This window comes from Anser anser (genome assembly GCF_964211835.1).
Source record: "Anser anser genome assembly, chromosome: 9".
In the NCBI taxonomy this organism is placed as follows: domain Eukaryota; kingdom Metazoa; phylum Chordata; class Aves; order Anseriformes; family Anatidae; genus Anser; species Anser anser.
In genome coordinates, this window is record NC_139729.1 from 20,453,799 (window position 1) to 20,479,180 (window position 25,382).

Sequence of the window (25,382 nt, forward strand, 5' to 3'; positions counted from 1 at the left end):
GCTACACTCAAAAGAAGGCACTAGTGCTCTTGACTATTATGTCCTTGTTTAAAGCATGGCAAAGACATCAGGCACTCTAGCATGTCCTTAGTAGTGTACAACTGAGATTAAATAGCAAGATAGTCAGGCGTTACTGAGACCAGTTAGTATTTTTTCACCTCAATGTTACATTTTACTAATTTATTTACATCATCAGAAGGAAACGATTGTTCAGCATCCAGCTGGGCCTTCAGTTGTGCTGTTCAAAGGGAAATCCTTTCAAATGCCAATACAAAGACCAAGGGTTAAAGTCCCAGTTCTGCTCCTCTCACAGATACTGGAAGTTGCTTATTGCAGGAGATTTGGGCTCTTCAGGAGTAAGCATATCATAAGTAAATCTCTCAGTCTCCTATGAATTGGAAGACCCAGTTTTTTGAATTTACTATGAATAATGGAATTTGGTTTTCTCCCATAAATGGCAATGAATCGGTTGTCTGAGTTTACTGAAGGAGGGAGAAAAATTGCTAATAAAAAAGGATGACATTTATGTCCCTCCCTCCAGAATTTTAACATGCATACTTCTGACCTTGCCCACAGAGTGCTTACTGTGCAAGGATACATGGGAGTTGCAGAAAGACAGGGAGCACAATTCAACCCTTCGTATTATATATATTATTTTTTTTTGAAAAAAGGAAGAGAAAAATAATAATTGCTTTGAATAAGAGTTTCAGTAGGTGCTTAAAATCTCCTATTCATTTTACTCAGGCTAATGTGTTGAAGCAGACCATAAGTTCAAAGCAAGATGTAGTGGAGCAGCTGTCTGCAAACAGGACAAAAAGTACTTCACCTGCAGAGAGTGAAGTGAGCCTAAAGGAAAAGATATTTTTTCTTGATTTATCTCACAATCAGTCTGAAATAACAGCATCCAGCTGATTGATTAAACAGCCAACACCTAAGGGAAATTACCCCCTTGCCAAATATCAGTGTTCAATCCAGATGGACCAAATTCTGATCTCATTTCTATTGGAAAACTCCAGCAAATTCAATGTTTTTATATAACTGCTTTTGTCAATGGACTCAGAATCAGACCATACAGATAGAATAGTTAATGTCACTGATGAAGGCTAAGAATATCCAAATCTCTTACACATTTGTATGCATACCTGTCCCTCAATTTCTCTGTTTCTGGTTCCAGTTCCTCTCTGCTCTAGAATAAGAAAAAAAAAAAGAAACTTGACTATTAATTTTATGTAACAAAGTAGAGAATTTTTAATGGAGGTAAATCTCTTTGGCAGGTCCTGAACTTGTTCTAATTTCTCATGTACTGCACTGATTCCGACATCAGCTTTTTTTTCCTAGAGTCCCAATTCAGAGTAACAACCCTGTTCAGCAAAACACATGTGAAAAAACAAGGTTAATGGGATTTACACTAGTACCTTATTCAATACGTATGGAAAGAAAGACAAGTCTAAATAAATTCCTGACTTACTAGTTCTGTAGCAAACCTAATAATTAACACATCCCTATCCCTCAGAACAGTTTCAAATACCTGCTTAATTTTAAGCCTACAGTTCATTAAAATTGACAGCATACGAAGAGCCGCTGATTCAACAGCATACTGAGGATTGCTGAGATGCTCTTCTCAAGTAGGACTGTAAAGCAATATAACTAATAGCTTACTTTAGTATACTTGATGTGATACATGTATTTACCGGTGTTTGGTACACATTATGTACTGATATTTCATAGCAAATAGAACAGATGCATATTTCATTTCACTCCAGAGTTTGCCATGCCTATTTTGTGAGATTTTTCATAAAAGCGAGCAGTTAATAAGAGATCTTGATAAGGGTTTGGAGTTATTTTTTTCCACCTCATCTCAGACACTCATAAGAGGTTTTTGCTGCTAGACAGTACAGTATGCATTTTTCCTGTATAATTATAGGTAAATGGATATACAAAGAGCATTAATACAGCACTCAGATAACTAGGTACAACTACGTGTCTGTATAACTGCACAGCCAGACATTTATGACCAGCTGGTTCTAGCCACCTTATTTTGTTTTAGAGGGCTTGCTCCCACTGCAGCCCATGGGATGCAGTCAGGATGTACTGCCTGTTGGAAGGATGGGGACAACCAACCTCACTTTTCTCAGATGAGTGGTATTATGGACTAATGTCAATACACCAATTTATGCAAGAAAGGTAAGTCTCCAAATAATCATTTTCTAAATTGAAAACATGTATTAGTTGTCCCTCTCACAATCTGTATTTCTGAATACCATTGTAGTATTGAAATAACATAAACAAGCACCTTTATAAATTGGAAAAAAATAGATGAACATTAAAAACAACACGTATAGCATAACACTGTATACAATCTTTTTTATGACCTCTCTTTACATAATTTCAATGATTTGACAATAAAGATTCTTGATGAGTCAAACTGAAGCGGATGCCAAAACTATTCAATATCAGTGAAATGCAGTTTAGAGTCAATAGGATTGGCCATCTAATGACGATTAAGTATGCTATAAATTTAAATCTTTGAACTACTTGTTGAGATTTATTCAGGCAGACAAACAAAGATAACAAAAGTCTTTTGTGCGTTTGTCACTCATTTCCGTTGCTCTGTTGTTGCAGTGTCAAATAATGTCAGTTATTTAAGCACAATTAATGTAATTTTAAATTCTCAACAAATTAAATTATAAAGACTAGCAGTCCAAGGAGGACCCTACCCATTTTTCTTACATATTTTCTTTTTTTTCCTCTCCTTGTTTCGAGGTAAATTTTAAATCAATGAAAGGTGAGTTTCAAACCAATTCTTAGAGAAACAGCCCATTTTGCTACAAAATCCATTACCTTTTCACTTAGTTATTTCTCTATGTTTTTAAAAAGGAAAACTATGCCTTGGGATACAATCCAGGAAGATTTAATAATTTTTTATAATATTTGGAAAAGCCAGGGAGGAGGAAACCCTATATTTTAAATGACTCTCATCTATGCCAGGAATACATCATTTAATTTATGATTGTGTGTGTTCATTCATTGCAGGGGTACTTATCTTTTTTAATCCCGTCCTTGTGTGATTGCTAACTTCATTTCAGCAGTATTGGAAAAAGGCTTTTTAAAACAATGCCACAATATAAATGACCACTGATGGAAAACTGGAGGCTTGATAAGGAAATATACAGTTGTTTTTATCTCCTTAATAAAAGGACGTTAAGTCCTTCGTTTAGAAATCTTGAAAATTAATTGAAGACAAAATGATTGCCTATCTGTAGTCTTGCTTAATTAGAATGGGATCAGGAAAGTTATTCTATTACAGCAACTTAAAGCTGGTCATCTCAAAGAAGCAAAATTACCACCCATTGTGCCTAAATTATGTTGACTATGTTGAATGTTATATAATTTAGGAGGAAGGGGGCAAGATACTTTACATTTTGTGAGATCATACCTCAAGATTTAGTACAGCATCTAGAATTTCTTTGCAAGTAATAAAGACAATGATCCATTGTGTACTTCTATTACTAATTATTCTGTAAAGATTGTCTGTTCCAAAAGATAATTAGAAAGGGTGAAATTTAATTCCATTAAACAGAACTCAGCTGGGACATAATGAAATTTTGTTGTGAAGTAGTAGACTCGCTTTGAAGCCAAATAAAAAGCTTTTACATTGATGGAATGAATAAGATTGTAAAAGCTCACACCTTTTTTTTCCTCTCCTTCCCCTCCCCCTCTTTTTTTTTTCTTTTTTTTTTTTTTTGGTCCTGCACAGGCAGCATTTAAAAATAATTAGAATAAGACTGAATTATACTTGCAAAAAGTTTCAGTTCTCAGATATTTCAGGAAAAGGGATGTCCTTTTCTGCTTTTTACATAAATCAATCTTTAGTATTTGTTTTGCAAAAATCAACAAACCATGCATAGAAAAGAAGAAAGAGAAGTAATCTATATTTATACAGCACTGAACTTCCCCAATCCCTTAACCTGGCCTTCCAGCTATTACAGGGAAAACAAATAACTGCAGTGCTGCCCTGAGAAGCCCCATATGAACATGGCTCACCCCAAGTCAGCTCTGGGTGTGAGGAGACCATCAGGCCACCTAGAGTTGTTGATCACTTTGCCAAAATATTTAATGATAACATGCTTGGCCGAGTGGTGATTGGGCGGTGCGGACACCTGTCCACTCAAAAATAGTACAAGAGATCCAGTGCAGAGCTGGAGAGCTCAACCATTTCACTCAGACCCCTGAGCAGCCAGCCAAGCTGAATGAAAGGTGTGCTTGAAGTAACGGCTAGTAACTAACTGGGTTCAGGTCTTTATTGTCTCATTTGAAGGTCATACGAACCTACTTAATGGCACAGGGCTGATTGTAGAGAAAAGAATGACATGAATACATTAGTAACCCATTTCTTTGAGGCTAACCACTGAACACAATGCAGCAGTAGATAATACGCTTGGGAAAACTCTTTGGGAAAATACATGAAGCTGCTTGAAACCAACTTACTTCAGTTCACTGGACCAAGTCCAAACATTACAGGCAAGAGTCTGGCTGACCAGAACAGAGCCGCTCCTGCAGTGGGATGAAAACGTTTCACACCACAGTTTCCTTGCTCTCTGACAGTCCTATATAAGAGCCCAAGTCCCACACACCAATCCTGGAAAGGAGATGATGGGAAGCAAGAATAAATGAAGAACTGCCTGGCCAAGAGGAGCATGAGGATCCAGGAAAGGAGCAGAAGTAAACTTCTAAGCTAGACAGCATGCTCAGCTTCAGCATCATTTTTACTTGCTTTTAGGTTACCGAATCAGACTTCTGATTGATACCATTGAAGCAGAGGGCTTAGGAAACACTGCATAAGAGGGCATTTCCACATTAGATTTTAAGAAAGTCACTGCTGCCTTACTTGCGCACTTACATGGCCAGTACAAATTATCTGAGCACATAACAGAATCCCTGTGATTTAAGCAAATGTAATTACAACACGTTATAGAAGGAGAACCAAAATACTGAGAGAATAAAGGACTCTCCTAAGGTCCCACTATTAAGGCCGTGCATTTCTTGACTCCAGGCAACCGTCCTGAGGATCCTCTCAAGGATCACATTTTCTCATAAGGCTATTGCTGATTTTGAAATGAAACAAACGGCTCTGTTCCTCACAGTAAGCTGAATGGATGTGGGTTTATTTTTTAAGACCAGTTCCTATTTTAACTGAAACTGCCACTGCTAAATTCTGAAACTGAAAAGAATTTCAACATACTGTGACCTAATGGCTGTGGATGTTAAGAACACATGTGGCTTTTTTGAGCTTTGTGGAACATTCCCATGAAGAGATACTTAGCAAATGCACCTTTGTGTACATTTCACAGAAATCTGCCAGTGTTACTGACTTTTACCCAGGTCTGAGCCTTACTCCAGACTGAAATCACAAAAGACGGGATTAGTTGGGCTATGCTTATGCTGTCTGTCACACAAATATCTAATTAACTCTTGATTGGACCCTGCTAAATCCCTGTTTCCTTTTCATTTTATCTACACTCCCCCTCCAAAAAAAAAATGCCACTCACATATTAGAGAAAAATAAAAATTGTAGTAAAAGATAGTAATGAAATAAGCCTCTTCTGAACAAAACACACTATATCAAGAAGCAACAACAGCAAGTTTGTATGTTGCATCCTCTTGAAAGTGAGTTAATTGCCACATTCAAATAATCACTTCCAGACATGAACCTAAGACGTAAAATTACAACAACAAAACCCCAGGATAATCTTGAATATAGTTTCTTTCACTGAATTCTTCATAAAGTAGATTTGAAATCAATATCACCGGTATAAGTCTAGACCAAGATGGAACAAGACAAGAGGTACTAACAGAGTAGGGGTACAACAGAAAAGAAATTCACACTTGAACCACTTCTCTGTCTTGCATAGACATGTAGTTTCTACCAGATTGGAGGCAATGAGAACTAACCTTCCCTTTCACAGAAACATGTTTACCCCAAAGAGTTTTAGCAAGGGGGAAGATTGGAGATTCCTCTCCACAAGTACAGTGACAACACAATATGCTTCCTCTGAGACATTTCCAATAGCTGCCTCATTTCAAGGCATGTAAGCACTCAATACATGACCCAAATTAAGTTGTTTTCCATTTCCTGAATATCAGTTTTAATGTGTTTGAAAAATTAAAAGACATTTTCTAGGTGTTGATTGGAATAAAAGAAATTTTCATCCTTCCACACTTTTTTTTAGAAAATTATCAATTTAAGTTCAAAATATAACAGAAGAAAATTAAGTGTATAGCTATTAAAAATGAGACAGTAAAAATGTTTATTTTAGCTGTCTACAATTCTAACCATTTCAATTAGAACTAGTAATGTTTTTTGTTTGTTTTTTTCTTTTAGAAATACCAAGCTATAAATATATTTCTCAGCTGCAAGGAGAAATTGCTGATACATGTCTGATTTTCCAAAATATTAAGCTGCTACCTTAAAGTGCTGCACACCCTTACCCCCCTCTTCTGTACATGAGACCAAGCCCTTTTCTATACAAACACATATCATATATTTACATCATCAACATGAGGGAGGATTTAAGAGGTGAGAGTAGGAAAGGAACCATTTTAAGGACACATCACAAACGGCAGTGTTAATCATCGATGAAAGCTAGTTGGTGTTAGATAAAGGAAAACCTTTCGCCTTGTCAGAAAAAAACACACCCCTTGGTCTCAATCACAGAACAAATTGTTTTCACCTCATAGAGACAAACTTTCTACAGTCTTTGGTTCTCCAGCCCAAGATGGCTAGGGAACTCACGTAGACAATATAAGTTACAGGAGGAAACAGGTAGGCATTAAATGTGAATGCAAGAACTGAATTATGAAGGAAGTCAGTCAAAAGGAGTGCAAAGGCTGGAAACCAAGTGGGAATTTCACTCCCATTATTTCACTGTTTAGCTCCTATCCACTCTATTAAAAATCACAAATAGGTCTCAAAGTCAGAATCATAAAATTCACTTTTTACTCCATTAAGAAAATTTCTATATTAGCTGCGAAGTATAGATGAAAGGTGCTTGCAATTCATGGTTCACGTGGTCTAGCCAGTTCTCCTAGAGCTGACAAGCACACTGTAATGCCAGAGACATACCAAAACCTACACAGCACCTCAAGACAATTTCTGAGTTATCCCACTTGCGTCACATTTCAGTTAATGCCATGAAAGCTTGTCATGAAGGTGAAGGAGGGGGAGAATAGAGGGAACAGTGAGAAAACATATGCCTTCAGAAATTAGGTATTATATGAAATGAAAGAGCTCCAGACAGAAGGTCAGGTACCCTCTTTTATTAAGAACAAGCAGATTTAGTCATGGTTCCAAGCTGCTCATTAAAGTGAAATTCAATAGCCTTTATTTTATTACTAACTCTAACCTTCCAATGGATACGCTAGTTCTACCACTGTCGGCTTGTTGGAAGCATTTAGAAGATGCCTACTGCAATCTGCAGAGACATAAAAAATACAATAGGGGAAAACAGGAGCAGACTGCATTTTCCTTGGGTTTGTGCATGCCTTATTTAACAGCTTGGTGTTCAAAGAGTGAACAAGTAAAGTAAACCATGAGGAATGTTTGAATAAGGAATATATTCCACCAGTGAGATACCCAACTTCTGTATAGCAACTTTGATATGACAATGCTGCATATATCAGGATTGCGCAGATGATTTATTTCTAAGGATTTTTTTTTATAATCCTTTTCTTATTACTTTTTCCACAGCTTCACTTCATCAGCACTCCCTGTGTCAGAGGGAGATCTGAGGAATGGGCTGGAAGAAGCCCAGCTCCCTGTTATTATTCTTTATCCTTCGGAAACAGCAAAGTTGAAATTCTGGCTTTGTTGCAATAAATGGAACACATGCCAAAATCTGTAAGGACAGACTTTCACCCTGTCAGGCCATTCTCTGCAAAGTTAATGTATCCTCCTTAGCTATACACCCTTCAGAGGACAGGGATATGCATGTGCATTCACAAAAACCAATGCTAAAGGGAGGAAGAGGAAGGTTCTGAAAGTGTCTGTCCTCAGAGAGTGGGATTCCCCTCTCCAGGAATCCCCTGAACCTGCATATGCTCCAGTCTCTTCCTGCTTCATCCTCAAACTCCATTCCTTACCTCAAGAGGCAACCTTCTACAGTTAGAATCCCATGGACTTCTAGGATCTATTCATTTTCTGCTTCTAAGGTTCTTATCGCTCTCCCTTGACTGATGTTCCCATAGAAAAATACAAATTGACCCTTAAGAGGAAAGACTGCGATGAGACTTGCATTTCTTTTGAAGTAAACACTTAGAGTGTGCTATGGGGATCTAGTACATACTAAAGAACAGAGAGCCCACACCCTGTAATGAGGAGGAAAAAAAACTGCTAAAGAGGAAATTATCCCTGTTAGACAACAGGAACGGAATCACTTTTTGGTGGTTAATTGGTTGGGTATTTTTCATTCTCCATTATTTTTAAAGAGCCTTTCCTTATGCAAACAAGAGCATTCACTGATCAGCACCACTATCTCTTTGCTTTTGGTGTACATTAAGAAAATTAAATGGAATATTCTTAGAAAGACATCTGTGCCTAGGGTGACTCACATTTGATCAATCCCTATGAACTGTTCTTTTCAGAGGATGTGCAATTATTTGCTCAGTTAGGCTTAAAATTTTATTTATCTAATCACACCCCTGTAAAGCTTTGATCTGAACTTCCAAAACCTATTTTTCTAACCACTTTAGTTACATATTTTAAGTCTTATTGTCTAATCAACTTCAGCCTGTAAAACATGCAATGTCCTACTTAATGCATCCTATTAGGAAATCAAGCTGCCGCATGGATTTTTAGATCTCTCATTTTGCAACCCCGTGAGCCATTTGGAAGCATCATTAATGTCATTATTCCAGGGGAGAAGGAGAGAACTGGCAGCAGAGTGAGCCCTCTACATGGCTGTCAGCTTTGCCCTGCTAACATTTGCAGAGTGACTCAGAGGTGAATCACAGGTTTCTGCAGGTGTACACCAGGGAGAGCTGGATGATTTCCATGTCACAGTGGTTGCAAATGTTTACTTCATTAGTTCATGGGGTTACTCAGCAGTCCTAGCCAACTCAATTTCTCAATCTTACTGTATGGCAGTTAAAAAAAAAAATTGTGAGTAGATAGCAGCTTTGAAATTAAAAACACAAAACCAACCATCAATTTGTAATTAGAAAATCCAAGCAATGTTGGAATGTGAATGGATTTACATGTAGCTGTCATTAAACACACATTATGAAATATTTCAAATTGTATTTAGTGCTAGGTCTATTGCAGTCTTTACCACACAAGCAAAAGGGTTCACTTATTATACCCTTTACCACAGCAGTACACCCTGCACAGGGAAGGGTCTCTGAAGTTGCCACAGATGGTTATCTCTACCCACTGAAAATGGATTTGCCAAAAGAAATTTTAGCAATGTCTCTGCTTAGGAACTACTTCAACAGTTTCGTTGAAGTATAGGCTCCAGACATTTGACAATAAGCCTCTGTGTGTCTGAGAGTAGTCACTTGGGATTTACAAAGGCATCTTCCCCACACTGCTGCTGCTGTGAGCACTAGAAGACCTGCAGCTGCATCTTCTCCCTACTTTTCAAGTTTGCAAGCATGCCAGCTGCCATAGGTAGTACGAAATTCCTGCGACTAGGACACTAGGTAGCCATGTAAGCCTCTCTACCTTACATTTCTTTAAAATAGATTCCATAAGTCACTTATCTACCCATTTTCCTAGTCTATTTAAAATATTTTGAATTTTTGCAGATCTCACATTAACTTGGTCTCCACAAGATTGTATCATTGACAAGTGTTATCACTTTACTTCATGTTCCTATTTTAAGGTCATCAACGTATAAAGTGAATAAAATCAGGTCTTCCAGTATTGATCCTTGGCCTGTGCCATACTGTCAGGCACCTGCAACCAGCCTGAAATTCCAGGTGTTTCCCTCTACAATAGCTGACAGGCTTAGATGTACAGACTTGTTTTCTCCCATGGTCAAGGAAAAGACTCTCCTTACCTTCTCATTATTTTATCTTGGAGATCATGTTTTGCATAGTTACCGTATCAAAAAGATTCTGGAAACACTGGCCAGATTGTCTCTCTGGTATGGAAACAGCAATGGGTAACAACCGAGTCAGCTCGTTCTCATAATTAAAGTTGGCCAAGCTATCTGATACTCAATGGAAATAAAGACACTAAGACCTAATTTTCACTCAACAAGCCTGACCAGCTATAGAAGAGTAACATATTGGCTAAAGATTGTACGGCTGTGAAGAGAAAATGTGGCTAAGAGACTTACAAAAGCTGAAAGCTCTGTTTATCCCAGATATCCTGCACACTTTATGCAAACAGCTGACATCTTCAAAAGATCTCATTAGCAACTACCCAACCAGAGAGCAGAGTACCATGCCAGCTACACACTTAGTACACTATTATATCAACAACATGCTTCCTTAAGGATGCATTTCCAATCCCTGAAACACTTTTATACCTAAACTCTGAACTTTTGAAAATAATGGAAGATAAAAATGGAAGCTTGTGAGAAAAAAGACTCTTAAAACATATGCTCTAAGAGCATCCAAGTGACCCAGTAAGCTGTTTTGCATGCTCACATTGAAACTGCAAAGGAAAACTGGGGAACTTGTAATCTATCTGGTGTCAGAGTATTTAAAGATGCAAATGGCTGTGTACTGTTTATTAACAAAACCAGCTGGATTATTCAGGCCAGGGATGCTACCAGGTGTCACCTACACATGAAACAAAGTGCACAGCTGCCTGCAGTTGCAGCAGAGCAGACTTGATAACTCTGACAGTTCTTTCCAATCCTGCACTCTCAAAAGAACAAGCTGTGCCCTAAAGCACTGAGTATCCAGCAAAAAGCAGAGACAACAGTTGGCACAGACAGATGGAGGCTACCCGGTGGCAGGATCTCACAGCAGTAGGCTCAGCACCCTCACCAGGCACCACCAGGCTCTGTAGCACCAGCCAGACTGCGCTCTGGGTGGCAATAAGTTTCTTGGACTAAAACACAGAGTAGTGTTCAAGTTACCAAGGGGAAACCCAGGGAAGGCGAGCTTCTCACTCTCCTCCTCAGCCACAAACAGCTGTGTTGCAGCTAATCCAGGTGTCTGCCTGCTCCTCTGCCCCAGCAGTGAGGAGAGCGCAAGGAGAGAGCAGCTGTGGCAATCCTGCATTACAGGTACAGAGCTGTGCGAGGACGTAGTGCAACACAAACTGTATATCTGTCTGGTCTGATTTTATCTTAGCAGCTTATGTTTGAATCCAGACCCCAGGAAAAAAAGCAGTAGTCAAGTGATGCAGGTAATGAATAAGATTCAGACTCACCATCACGTTTATTTATTAACAGATCCCCTTAAACCTATCTTATGTCTTGTTTCTGACTTGGGAGATAAAACAGCATCCCACCAAGACAATAACTTCATAAATATCCATTTTCATTCAACAGCGACTAACTAAAAACAAACTTGAAGGCAGATTTTTAAACCCCATTTTAAAAAAAGAATAGTCAATCGAGTTACCATCCTAAAATTGGCACCAATTTTTTTCCAGGTCTTAAATGCAGACAATAAAAAGCAACAGAGGAAAGAAACGCACTTGAAAGCAGCCAAAGCGTGAAGTTACAATGCTCAGAACTCTGTACTGAGCTGCAAATCATGTGGCACTATGAACCAATTGTTAAGATGTACTTTATTTAAAAACTATTAGCATGTTATGCTATACTGACTCAAGTAAACTATAAAAGCCTTGTAGCAATGAGCACTAGTTATTATGAATCCTTTTCTGCAATGAACACACTGCCTCCAGGGTAAATGAGCACTAAAGCTTACTACGGCTATAAATACCCTGGTTTTCGTATAGCCTGATTGAAAATGATGTAGGTATGTTTGGCATTTAACTTGGGGAAGTCGTGTCAGCTCTCCTCCCTTCCTCCTCCCCATGCTAACAATGTTGTTTGGCAGCTTTTTCATTTTATCTCACCACAGATCTTTGCCAAAACTTGAATCTGCTCCTACAGATTAACTGCCACCATAAAACAAACAGGCCTTTTTTTTGACCCTACAGATTCTGATTGAAAGGACAATCTTGAATGGAAATCTTGTCAAATGGCCTGGTCTTCTCTCAGGCCTAAGTTTGGGAAATTAGGACCAATATAATTGAAAAGGCTTTAGTTAGTCAGCAACCACACTTTAAATTCAATTATTTGAACAGTACAACATACTGTGGGACCAGATTCCCAGCTGTTTTGTAACTTATGTTGTCACTTGCACCTGTGCAAAGTGGGCACAAAATACTTCTAATTTGGCACTTGGGAATTAGACCCCATATTTACATTTGCTTCCTGATTCCTGACTTTATTCATTAGCCAGCATGTGGTACACATGCTGATGAATTATTGTTTAGCTTGTTTTGAAAACACATCACTTGCAAACATACTTAAAAAAGATCTGCAATAATTAGCTGCATTTTATTTTCTATGCTAACTACACCTTTTTGTGCCTTTTTATATATACATGCATACACAAGTGCATTTATGTCAAGTTAAATTTAGTCCCTTATGATTAATTTCAGGTCAAAATCAGGCCTGAGTGAACACAACTGTAAAGGCAGTGATTTCAATAGAATTCAATAGATTTATACCACGTCTGAATTCTGCCTCTTGCCTCAAGGACCGTTTCAAATTCCCAGCGTACAGAAGGCATTTTAAATATTGTTTTGCATCCATAAAAATGCAAGCAAGATTGCAGTTCCTCTATCCTTATGTCTTGACCAAGCTAAATTGAATTATCTTAGGTTTGCTATGGATCAAAGGGTACACATGCATTTATATTGAGATACAGGAACCTGACTGGGTACCCAAGCCCTTAGTAGTGTCTGATACTGGAGATGCAGCAGAGTAAACAGGGTCCTGTTCCCACGTACAACTAGCATTTTGCTTTTGCCATAGAACGTGAAGAAAATGATTCTTTCTGAATGATATTTGGGTATTCACAGCAAAAGTCTATTTTTCTCTTGCTTTCTGTAGAGAGAAAAATTACCTTTCAACTAGTTACACAGCTAGCTAACTTCCAGTCTCTGTGTTTACAGAGCATCAGTCTTAGGTGTATTCCCTCCCCACTCCCCCCGTTAAAAAAGTTTGTACCTGTTACCTTCCGGGGATGCTAGAATGTCACCATCTATCTCCGGGGTGTGGAGAATTCTTCTGCAGGCAGCCCTCTGTCCCATCAGACCACCTCCAGCACAAGACTGCTGAAAGTCAAGGTATTGCCAAACTGCGTGACAGGGTGCTTGGGCCAGCTAGCAACTCAGCCACCTCCGTGCCACCTGTCTGTGACTTCCACCATCCCAAGAGACTGACTCAGCAGCGGGGCTGGTGGGTGACACCACTCTGCCTTGCCTGCCAGGGCACACAGCACACCTGCACGTCTCCCAGGGGAGGAACTGGCTGAGCTGAAGCTGCTTTTCTTCACAATAAATTTCCCCTGTGCAGAGGAATCATAGAATGGTTTGGGCTGGAAAGGTATCTTTAAAGATTATCTAGTTACACCCCTGCCATGGGCAGGGACATCTTCCATTAGATCAGGATCTGGCCCAGCAGAAACAGCCAAAATTAACTTTATGTAACCATATGCATCTCAATGCTTTACCCAAACTCATGCTTACACCACGCATAAACACCACCCCTCCCCTCACTTCAGGCTTTTGTTTGACATCTCTCCTACACTCCTCCAGCAACAGCTTGGGGGCCTCACAGGGTCAGGGATCTGTATTTTCTGTAAAGCCTCACAAACAGCAAGAGCACTGTGTAAATAATAAACAACAGCAACAATGATAATATAACAAGTAGGCATCAGCTTTAACAACTCATATCATAAGTGGTGTTGAGAGTCCACTGCAGGATCTTAACATCAACTCTGTTGATGCAGACAATGAAACTAACTTCAGGCTGGGGAGTGTTTGATCAGAATCATTTGTCTGGGTTAATTCCTGTAAGCTGGGGGTCAGATCATCATTGAAATATCAGTCACATCACTTGGAATATCGGTGCCAAAAAAATACAGAACTATATTGATGCGCAGGAGGTAAGAAATGCATGAGGGCACTTAGATCCAAAACTTGCCTTGAAGTGAATCTTCCATGCAAAAATAAAAAGAAAGTGTCTCACCACTAGAGAGGAGGTATATTTACAAAACAACAAGCCTCACCCTATTTTACTGAACAACTAGCATCAAAGTTTTAAATTAGATTTTCAATGGAGAATCAAGGAAGCAAATGTGAACCTACCAGAACTCCACTTTGTTTTAATGCAATGACTTTCGATATATGGGTTAGGAAAGAGTAAATACCAAGACTGCGGTTCCCTCCAGGGAGAGAGAAACTTGTTTTCTGTACACAAACATGCTGTTCACCTAATACAGTGGAATAGCCACTGTAGAATAGATGTGATTTATAAGAGTAACTTTAGAGCTGCTCATATAAGGCACTTCATTTCTGCTGAAGAAGCTGTAAGGTCCCACCTTCACACAGGATTTGCCTGTCCCCCATGTGCCAGCTGCTTTGCTTGCTGAGTGTTCTCAAGGTTTTCTCACTGTCACCTGGAACCGAAGAACTACTGTCTGCTAGTTTTCAAACTAACCTGCCATATGGGTTGGGAAGGTTGCTTTAGCAACTCAGGAGATTGGAGAGGAGAAACAGCTATATATCTGGCCAGAGAGCTGCTGCACCAGAATGATGGGCTAAGGAAGAGATTTGTGCTCAGTCCAACACTGTGTGAACTCCTGTTGCTATACCCTGTTCCAAAAGGTGTATAAATACATGTATAACTACATAAGTATATGAGTGTACCTAGGTATATGCAAAGTTCAATGAAAACTGCATGCTGTTTCAGTTGTATAGTATCAAAATCTAGGAAAAAAAAAAGAAAAAAGCTTTAATTACCTTCCAAGATTTTAGCCATTCTTCAGGCCAAAAAAATCTCTCCTAACATTGCATTATTGCAAAGATAAGGATTACAGGTGACACAAAAAAAAAAAGAACAAACAAACAGAAAAAACATCCACACAACATGCACACTTGAAGGAGTTTGCTTGAAATACTTTGAAATGCACTCTGTTTTTCTGTTTTGTTTAAGTTGTGATAGACAATTGAATATTGTGCAAAGGTAAATTGCATCCACAACTCGATATTTGTAAAGCAATTTAAAGGTCACTTTAACAATTCCAGTAACAGTGACCATTAGTGATTCTGCAAAGAAAACAGACATTGCAAGATAAACCAAAGTGCTCTGAAAGTAACTGCTATTATTTCTTCGATATGTTCCTGAACTGCCCTTACCATTGTCCTATCTGATCACCTTCCAGTAGCTTAGTAAGGGATGTGACTAGCATGCATTGCATGTAGTGTATTTATTTCTTTATGTTCTCCAAAACTGCTATTATGCACTCCATGATCTCACTTTGAAGTCAGCAAAATCAAGGCATTTTTCACCAGCTGAACATCATTCTGTGTGGTTAATGTTAAGCATCCCACTATGCAATTTAATACTCATACACAGAAGGTATCAATACAGGAAAACCTGAACTTACTTCAGGTATATATTAGACATTTTTAAGTGTGTTTGAAACTAGACAGACAGTTTTAAAAGAACTTCTTGTGTTTTATGTTGTGTTTTTTGTTTTGTTTTTTTCCTTCAAACTGAACAACCCCTTACTATCACATTCTATGAAAATACACTAGAATGATATTATGGCCTTTGTTTCAATCCTATATAAAATAAACATAACAAAGAATCACTTATAGTCATCCTCTTACATGCAGTTGGTACTTCTGACAGTGATACCTAGACTGAAAGCTTCTGTAAGTACAGTTGCATAAATATATCTCTAATTGCTCAGCTTTTATATAGCCTCTGGTTTCCGGAAAGAAGTATTACATATGATCAGGACTGCAAGTATTTTGCAAAGTTGGATTAATTAACAACATCTCAAAACCAGAAAGAACAAAGTACCAGCTATGTAGAACATTAATCACATCACTAGTAATTAGTGCTAGAATATAGAAATAAAAAGACAAAAGCCACAAGTAGTAAGTCTAATCCAACTACAGTTTACCAGATATTATGTAAGGAATAGACTTGAAAGTATACAATTGCATTTATTAAACAAATAAAAGGACAGGTAGGGAAAACCTGGCTGGCTGGGCCAGCTCAACAGAGTAAGAATAAAAGGCTTGAAAAAATGAACAACGATAGATGGCAAAAATGCAGTAAGTGTGATTCAAAAATGTCGTAACACCACCATAAAGTTATCAGAGGGCAGTTAGCAGCAGCAACACACATCCATGAAATACACTGTAAATTTTAATCTGATTTATGCAGTCTTTAGGTTATGGCAGTAATAGAAAGATCACAGCAGAGCAAGGCAGAGAACAGGCCCCCTGGGGCCTGTTCCATCAGTGAGATGGATGTATCACTGAGGTGGATGTAAACCGATCAGATTTCTGCTCAGAAGCTAAAAGTTTGAGCATCTGCAGAGAGACATTTTGCAGGATCTCCCTCAGCGTGTAGAAAGCCATTGCCTGTTCCACCAACGCTGAGAGAACGTTCTCATCCATTAAGATTTCTCACACCACAGCTTATTTTGATATGTGCAATTTCCTATATGGTCAGGTATGTTCCCAGTTTGAAATGCTTAGGGCAAAAGCAATAATTAGGTGCCCCGAGTAAAGCAGCAAGAATTCACTGCAACAGGTGAATAGTTTCTGAATTGCTCACTAGGGCATGTGCATCCCGTGTACTCTTACACAAAGGATCTTAACTGCAGTAAGTCCAATTACACTCAGGTGTGTGAACTGTGAACAGATCTTTCTAAGTACCAGAGTACGTTTAAGATTCTCAAATAGTTGACAGCCTGATCTCTGTGAATGTATTCCTACGAACGAACGTTATCTGAATGCATATAAACAGATTTCAAATTAAACAGTGAATGTAAAGCTGACTGTTTGCTGTGCATTATTTGTCATACTCCATTAGTCACCCAAGCCCCGTGCATCTGGGCATAGTTTACAGCTGACAGGCTCACATACCGATACCTGGAAAGAAGCAAATGTTCTCAACCCTACACAAGGAGCAGATGGGGACTCAAGATGAGTTACTAAGGTTACTCACTGCAGGTCAGCAATAGAGAAAAAGGAATAAAAGCAATTTCTTCTGCTTAATCCGAGACCAACTTTCACTTCCCTAGGTTGCAAAGTTTCCATTGCTGAGGAAAGTCTGGCTTTTCATCATTCAGACTCTGATTCAAGAAAGCCCCAATGTTTACTAAACAGCAATGAAAGTACGTGCTTCAACATTTTGCTGAATGGGGGCCTCTGTGATCATATTTTAACACAATTTTTAATCAAAGAACCTTAAAAAAATAAAAAACCATAAGAAAGATCTTTTCTACACTTATAGCTTACTGGTTTTCAGTAGATAACTGCTTGTTTCCAATAATAAATTAAAAGAAAAAAGGGCAAGATACAATCAGTGCAAAAGCAATTAGCCAAAATATTTAATGAATTGATATAAATTACATTGTTTAATTACAAGATCAAATGAAATAATACTGGTTTCATTTAGAGCAATTTAAACCAATGGAGAAGTAGGGAAGCCAAATGATTTTTTGAATGCTGCCTCCAAACTCTCTCCAAGAAAGGTTACATTAACTACGTGAAGACACAAAAATCTACAGTAATGACAAATCACTACATGGATACTCAAATATAATTTTGCAGCTCCTCAGCAATTTGGATTTTACTATGAAAATATGTAATAATCACAAAAAGAGACAGAAAATTGTAATCCCACATCAGAACCAGATACTGTCTGGCTCCTATACAAAGACATAGCCCTACTCTTCATACTTATGCTTCTGCCACTCAGTTTTAAAATTCTAAATTACTGTTAGATTTGTAACTAACCCACCTCACAGATCTTTCCTCCCACAATTCTTTCCCCACACTGCTTTGTGCTCCTCTTAATCTCTTTACATAGCATAAGGGTGCTTATTTTCAAGTGTTGTCCACCAGCATCTCCATCTCTAACTCTTTGCCTTAACCATCCTAGTGTTCGCTCTTCTCTAGTTCCTATATCAACCTGCCCTCCCCATCCTGACCTGCTCCTATCTGCATTTATCTCTATAAAATAATATATACTCTGAATAAAAATGCTACAGTGGGGTCTTGTCTTGAGATTATTCTTCATGGCAGAAAATATCAAACTCCCCACAGCCTAACCTAGCCCAGTGAGAAGCACCGTGCCCCAGGGGTGCTCGCAGCCCCACCACCCTGCCACAGCATCGCTATGGCCTGGATGAGTTCTCCTCCCGGGTCATGCCTATGTCCCCCTTGTCCTTCCCTGCTGCCGGTCTGCACAGCACTCCCCCTGCCCGTGTGCAACCACCAGCAGCCACATACAACCCCCACGTCCCCGCTGCTTCTCTCGCAGGCCCCCCAGTAAAGCTGCAGCGATGAGAAGGAGCAAAGCAGACAGCCCAGGTTTGGGGCTCTCTCCCTGCTCCCCCCCTTTGCAGCTGCTCTCACCAAAGACTCTGCCCTCTAAGCAAAGGTACTGCTGGAGCCACCTAGACCTGAGCTGCAGAAACCTTGAGGAGCGTGACTTTGCCTGCACCCAGAACAAGGAATTCTGCGGAAAGGCTGTGCAGGAAGAAGCATCTGACTGTTTGATTAATATTTCGTGCGCTGCTTTGAAGCGTGCTGCAGAGGCAAGTCCTTGGCCCAGCACAGCTTGCTTCCTACCCTTTCAACATTACCGCGCTGGCTGTTCCATCACAAACTGTCCTCCCACCCATTAACTAGGGATGCAAAAGAAATCCCAGAGCAATCTAAGCTAAAAAATGAATGCACCTATCATGAGAAAAAGCCTTAAACATTACCTGCTCAATGCACCTGAAGAAAGGCACTGTAACAGCACCTGAGAAATAAATACCACGTATACATAACAACCAACATGAGCTTCACTGTGGGTCTGCTTGCTGAAGTCAAGGATACTGTCTCAAATCTCACATCATTTTCTGCCCCAACGAACTTCCAAAACAAGAGAGAAAACAAAATATGGGTAAGGAAGGAGGGGAGCAAATTGCTGGTGTGGCCAAGCTGACGAAGGCAACTAGAGCAGGGTCCAGCGCTCTGATAGCTCCCAACTGCTTGGCACTGACATTGTAAAGCATATAGGTTTGATGGGCTGCATTTTCCTCTATAGGTAACAACAACCCTGGTAAGAAATAATGGAACTAAGTTTATAGTGAGGATTTTAATTCATCTAGATTTAACAAAATGGCAATCAGCACATTCTCCTACTGCTTTCTGATATATTTTAAGAACTACCTTCCTTTAAAACCACCATCTAGCAGAACACATTGACTGCAATGTTGTTATGACAAGGGCTAACACTGCAACTCAGGTGGACACAGGGTTCACTCACTTTAAAAGCATTAACAGTTTTTGAATGGGTTGTGGGCACTAAAAAGCATAATTTATCAGAACTTTTGTACAGGAAACTTCTGGGCTTGTCCAAGGGCTGGATGCACAATTAATTCAAAAGTTGTTTGAAATACAAATGTAATATTTCACTCCAGGAGTCAGTGGAAATATTCCAGGGGGTTTGTTATAGCAAAACTTCATATTAACCTTCTGAAGCACATCTAAAACATAATCAAACATTTAAAACAAACATTCCTCATAATTAAATATCAATTTGCTCTTTGTGAGAAAACCAGAAATAGAAGCAAGAAAAACATCCCCAGCAAGACTGAGCCAACAGGCATTATGCTAACTTGCCTCGGTGAATCTGTACATTGTGTCGGTTTTGCTCCACTGTTTGTATCCACAACAACCTAACCATGTTGCTCTACAGAAATCCCTGCACAGCCAGTACCAGGAAAGTGCTGCTGGTTTCAGCTCCTGAGCTCTGCAGGCAAAAAAAACTCTCAAGCTTCAGCTCACTGCAGCTCTAATTAAAAATAAAGTACGGATGACTCATTTTGCTGCTTATTGTTAATGGTTAAGCTACTGGAAGAAGCCCTACCAGAGCTCCTTCTGACCGAACAAACTCCTGTGCTAGGTCTAGCAGGGACCGCATTTTCTTGAGACCAGGAGGACCGGTCACAGGTTAACAAGGACCATTGGGGACCTATGGCCAGAAAAATTATTTGTAATGTAGTAAATCAGAGGTCTACACTGAGGGAGAGTAGGAGGAAATAAGCGCACACATACAGTGTAATTACAGTCATTTCTGCTTGCATGGGAGGATATTTTCACCCACTGGTTCCAGCCCAAAGGTGGAAGGACTGTTTCTACTGCGGTGAAAATGAAAACAACAGCAGTGAGGCTGCATAGATGTCTATTTTTGTGCCATGCTCTACTTAAAAATAAAAAATAAAATCAGGATTTACTGGATCTGCTATTCAGTTTCACTGTAACCCTTTTATCTCTGCTATTAAACTGGGAGGAAATTATATTTGATATAGGTCTACGTTCTAAATATTTTACTAGTATATCACTGTGGATCCTGCTGGCAGTCCTTATTTCACCTTGCTGTCAAAAGCTGAAAAAGTTGTACCATTATCAAAGCTATAAAAGCATGGTTTTCTATTGTACCTACAGAATTACCTGAGCCAATGGTGAGTGGCCTGATGTATCAGAAACAGCACAACGTCATTAGTACAGACCTCCACACATGCTAACCTACTCTTAAATTTGCCCTCTCCAGTAACTCAGGCATAGCTCTACAGGAAGGAAACTTGGCAGCTTGATAGCCAAGCCAGCTCATTTACTCTGTTTGGTCATCTCTTTGCTGTGCTACACCGTTACTACATGGACCTCTGTCATCACGCACACATACAGCCATGTCCAGAATGCATGCAACTATACCAACTAGAATTTGGGGTGTCCATTTGAAAGTCTCTTTTTGTTATAAGCACAGTGCTAAATGGGTTCGCTGCAAACAAAGTTTCCTTTGTCCACCTGGTTCCTTTAGGTATCCTCTCCTCTAGAGTGACTTGGGTGTTACATATCACACACAGTCTTTATTTAAAAAAAAAAAAAAAACAAGAACAATAACTCAGTACCTTGCAGTTTACCACTGTCATACTTCAACATTATGATCTATAATTAGAGAATGCATTAGTCCATTTATATTTTATATTCTATTTCTCAAAGATTTCAAAGATATTTTGGCAACGCTATCCCTTTATAGATGGTATTGGATGAGAGAGAGGGAAAACATTTCTAACATGATCAAGAGTTACAGAGTGGGCTAACTATAGCAGAACCTATTGTATTAACAAGACAAGATTTGTTTTAAGTTCAATGGAGAAAAGATACCTTTGAATCTGAGAAGTTAAAGGGTGTTGCATTACCTAGGCACAATGGGATAGGTTAATGATGAAGTTTCAGTTTTAACTTGGAAACTGCTGGTTTTTGTAGACTTTAGCCTGTCACTAATAGGTATATTTTAACGAGATACATGGGGATTTAGGGGAACAATTCCCATTAATGTTAATGGGATTCACACAGCTAAATCCCTGTGCTGGAAGTGTTTCTTTTAATGTGTCTTTCATATAGCTCGTGTGCATGTGCGCATGCATGCACATGTGTGTGCATGTCTGGTTAATGGTTAAACGCATAAATAGTAACTTCCCAGTGTCACTGTTTCATTCCATGATATATGACTAAAATGGAGGTAAAATTTGGGGTCCTGGAATATTTATTTTTTTACCCACTACTGTCAAAAAAAAAATCTGCTCTGAAGGTTTGGTGGGAATAAGGACATCACATCAGTCACACAGCTGCTGGCTCACAGAAGAGTGATCTGCATCCTTTTCACCCTTCACTGCATATTAATTAGTGCAGGGTGACTTTTTTTACAGTCACTGTTCTACTTCCAACTCGATCCCTGGCAAAGGAGGGCTATTGAAAATCTAGAGATACCTGGGAGCAATGTATATTAGACTGGTGAGAAAATCTGCTAAATGTATGTATGCCCTGCTGATCTGGCCCTGAGCAGCTGCAAGCTCCTTGGGTAGTGAACAGTGTGGTTCTTGAACTACTACTGGGAGAAATCTTGGCTGATACAACGGAGAGCTAGTCTGCGTGCACATGGCTCCTGTAGCAGCAATAAATGAATTGCAATGCTCTGTGAAGTGTTTTCTGAATAAAAGAGAGCTTAATTTTAGAAACATGAAGTACTCACATATTATTACCCACCAGGTGGTAGGCGATACATACAGGAAACAGCCTACATGAGAGAGACACCACAAGAAAAGTTGCATGATTATCTGAGGGGCTAAGCAGCACCTTGAAACAGAGCAAACAGACTTCATTAAAAGGAGTGACCACCAGGATGCTGAATTTTCAGAAGTAAACCCAAGGGTACAACAAAACGAACCAGAACAGAGCACTACACAGAGGGATGAAAAGGAAAAAAAAAGGTTAAAACGTTTTTTCCTTATCATTTTATCAGTGAAAAAGAATTAGGAGCAAGTAAAATTCAGGTGTCAAAAATAGCATCTAAAACATTGGAATGCCAAAAAGAGGTACTTGATGAGAAGCATCAGCCAAAAAAGAGCGAGACTATGTAAAGGGGATAGGGCTTACCCACAATAAAATGAAAGCACAAGTTTTATGCTCACAGCTGAAAGCAGTGGTATGCACATGTAATCTTGCAGACCTATATGACCTTCTAGATAAGCGAGTAGTTTAAGAGCAGGATACGTCTTTTGAGCTAACAAGAAAGTTTCATTGGGGAAAGAAATGTTAGCCTAGAAAAACATGCTTCCAGACTACGGGGCATCTGAACAGTACTCCAATAACATAAGCAATAACGAGTACTAGACTAGGAGAACAAAGTTACTAGCAGGGATAAGGACCAGGAAATAGAGACCCTGGCCTAGGACATTGAGTATGGAAAGCAAAAGAAAACGTCAGCCAGTAATGACTGTGGAAAACAGCACTTTGTGTTCCAGCAGCACAGGCATCCCAGCAAGGAAAAGTACATGTATGTGCACTGATTGTGGTTATGGAGACTTCTAACAAAAATTAAGGTATCTCCTGAGGTCTGTAGCACATTAAAAGTAATACTAGGGTATATGCTCCCCAAAAAAGGCTGATACACTATTTGTGACTATTATGTGATCAGGGAAAAACTTGCTTTCATTTGTATGAAGCCACCAGTAATTTAATTTTTAAAACACTGATAAGCATCCCTCGAGACCAAACAATGGAGTCAACAGAAGAATATTCACAGCTGCATATAAAGAAGTCAAAGAAAAGAAGTAGTATCGCTGTTATAGAGGGACTGCTGGAACACTTGTGCCAGGTCCTGGAAACATGGAGCTATCAAAAAATGCCCAGGCCAAAAGATACAGAGGTAGTTTCATGGCTTATAGAGCAGTCCAACCCTCTTTCAGTCTCTCTGCATGCCCCTCTGAAGCTGGTACCCTTTTCTCGTTATATTCAGAGAATTTAAAATGTAGTTGGAACCTAGATGAAGAGAATAATTTTATCACTATTTGTGCAGCAACTGACAGAATGGCATTGGTCCTGAGAGTTGCTTCGCATGGTTGGTGTGATACAAACAAATCAATAACAGAAATATGTTTTAAAATAAATCAAGCACCTACTGCCCAAAGAGTTTGTGACCATCAGTCCGATCTGTTCAACTCTTAATGCTGAACGTGAGGAAAGAGAATGTTCATTCTTTGTGGCTCTAAACACCATAGCATGGGTACTTAAGCCTAGACCTGCCAGGTCTAGGTAAGCAACCCAGCTACTGGGATCCAACATTCCCCCCACACTGCTGGTGCTGTACAATTCTGCATAATTTATTAAATGTGAACTGAGTAAGGGAAGTTACTCCATGGCCTGATGATTAGGGCAGTGACCCAGAATGAGAAAGACACACATTAATCCTGACTTGAGACACGGACATGTAACCTGCATGCTGGTTGGGTGTGCCTGTACTGTGGGAGCACTAATTGCTATGGCACTTGGTGATCTCTATCAATAATTCTAGTAATATTACTGGAGTAACAAGTGTTCTCTAGAAGCATGAATTTATCCTAATAACGGATGCTCTTAATACAAAAATTTTACAAAATGGATTCAGAGCTGTCTAAAATAATCACCAAAGCAAAGGTGTTTTGATCACTCAAAGTAAAAAAGATTCCCTTCTGTTTTACTCTGCTGGCTCTTTCTGCAAACTTCAATTTTGACTCGAGTGCCATATTCATTTTGATAACAGATCACTCTCCTACTTTCATATCTCACTGCCAAATGGGACTTACCTGTTATCTCTGATTGCAGGCAATTCTAACTTAAAGCAAGCCTGTCTATCAACTACTGTTTTAACAGCTGATTAATTAGGGCTACAGGGATCCTGTGGAGGGCTTTATCTGAAGAGCGGCTCAACCATTAGTAGAAGAAACTTCCTTGTACACTCCTAGCTCAGATAACGAAGTAAGATAATAGTTCACAATCCTCCTCCAGCTAATACAAATAGAGGCACTCCCTCTTATCCTAACACATGAGTCAAACAAATCCCCATGATATAGCACTATAGTATTGAATTCTCCAATGTTTCTGAAAATGAATATCAGAAAAACAGACACCTAAATGACGCATTGTTAAACCAAAAGTATTACTAGCAAGGATGAACTGTCTGCCTCTCCTCCTCTCTTTTATTTTTAAACTAAAAAAAAAAGTAGCAAAGAAATACAAGGATGCACTGATCCTACCACAGCCAAATACTGAATTCTGTCTTTGCCTTGCAAATACTTTAATTCACTGTTTAATATTCTTTCAAATGACAACTGGTAATCCAGGCCATAAGACATTCACCATTATTCCTGACTTTATTCCTCCTATTTAAATTAATTATATCTGTCTGTGCACCTGGTCCTTATCTTTTCCTATGACTCTGGAACCCCCAAAGACGTCTGTAAGGCAGGACCATACATACAACACACCGATATACAGAACTCAGTTGCAGAAGTCAGTACTGTAGTATGCTCTAGAAGCCAAAATATAAGTTGGCTCCAACACGATTAAAAAAATTCAGGGGGTGGGGAAGGCTTATCAAGTATTAACAAACATGCTGGATCAGAGGCAACCTGAATCTTGGTAACTCTTTAAATCATTGGCTTTGGTAAGAATCCCCTCCTAGCCTGCCATCCTCAGGGAAGGCAATACCAGGGAAGATGAGTTTCTGGTCTGGCTCAGAAGGGCTGGTCCCATATCAGAGGCCTCATCCAAAGTCCCCTGACTTTAA

At 39.3% G+C, this 25,382-nt stretch overlaps 1 protein-coding gene across 13 annotated transcripts in view; it reads right to left on the reverse strand.

Annotated features, from left to right (window-relative positions):
- Positions 1-25,382, reverse strand: part of LOC310904146 (uncharacterized protein) — a 372,616-nt gene that overhangs the window by 210,991 nt on the left and 136,243 nt on the right. For 3 of the 13 annotated variants that reach the window (XR_014588066.1, XR_014588068.1, XR_014588070.1), the window contains one exon: positions 1,143-1,186. The exons of 9 other annotated variants lie outside the window; for them this stretch is intronic. The gene's annotated coding sequence lies outside the window, so the exon portion shown is untranslated. Of the gene's footprint in view, positions 1-1,142; positions 1,187-22,320; positions 23,597-25,382 lie in introns of those variants that run through there. One more of the 13 variants, XR_014588072.1, reaches the window with a different exon arrangement.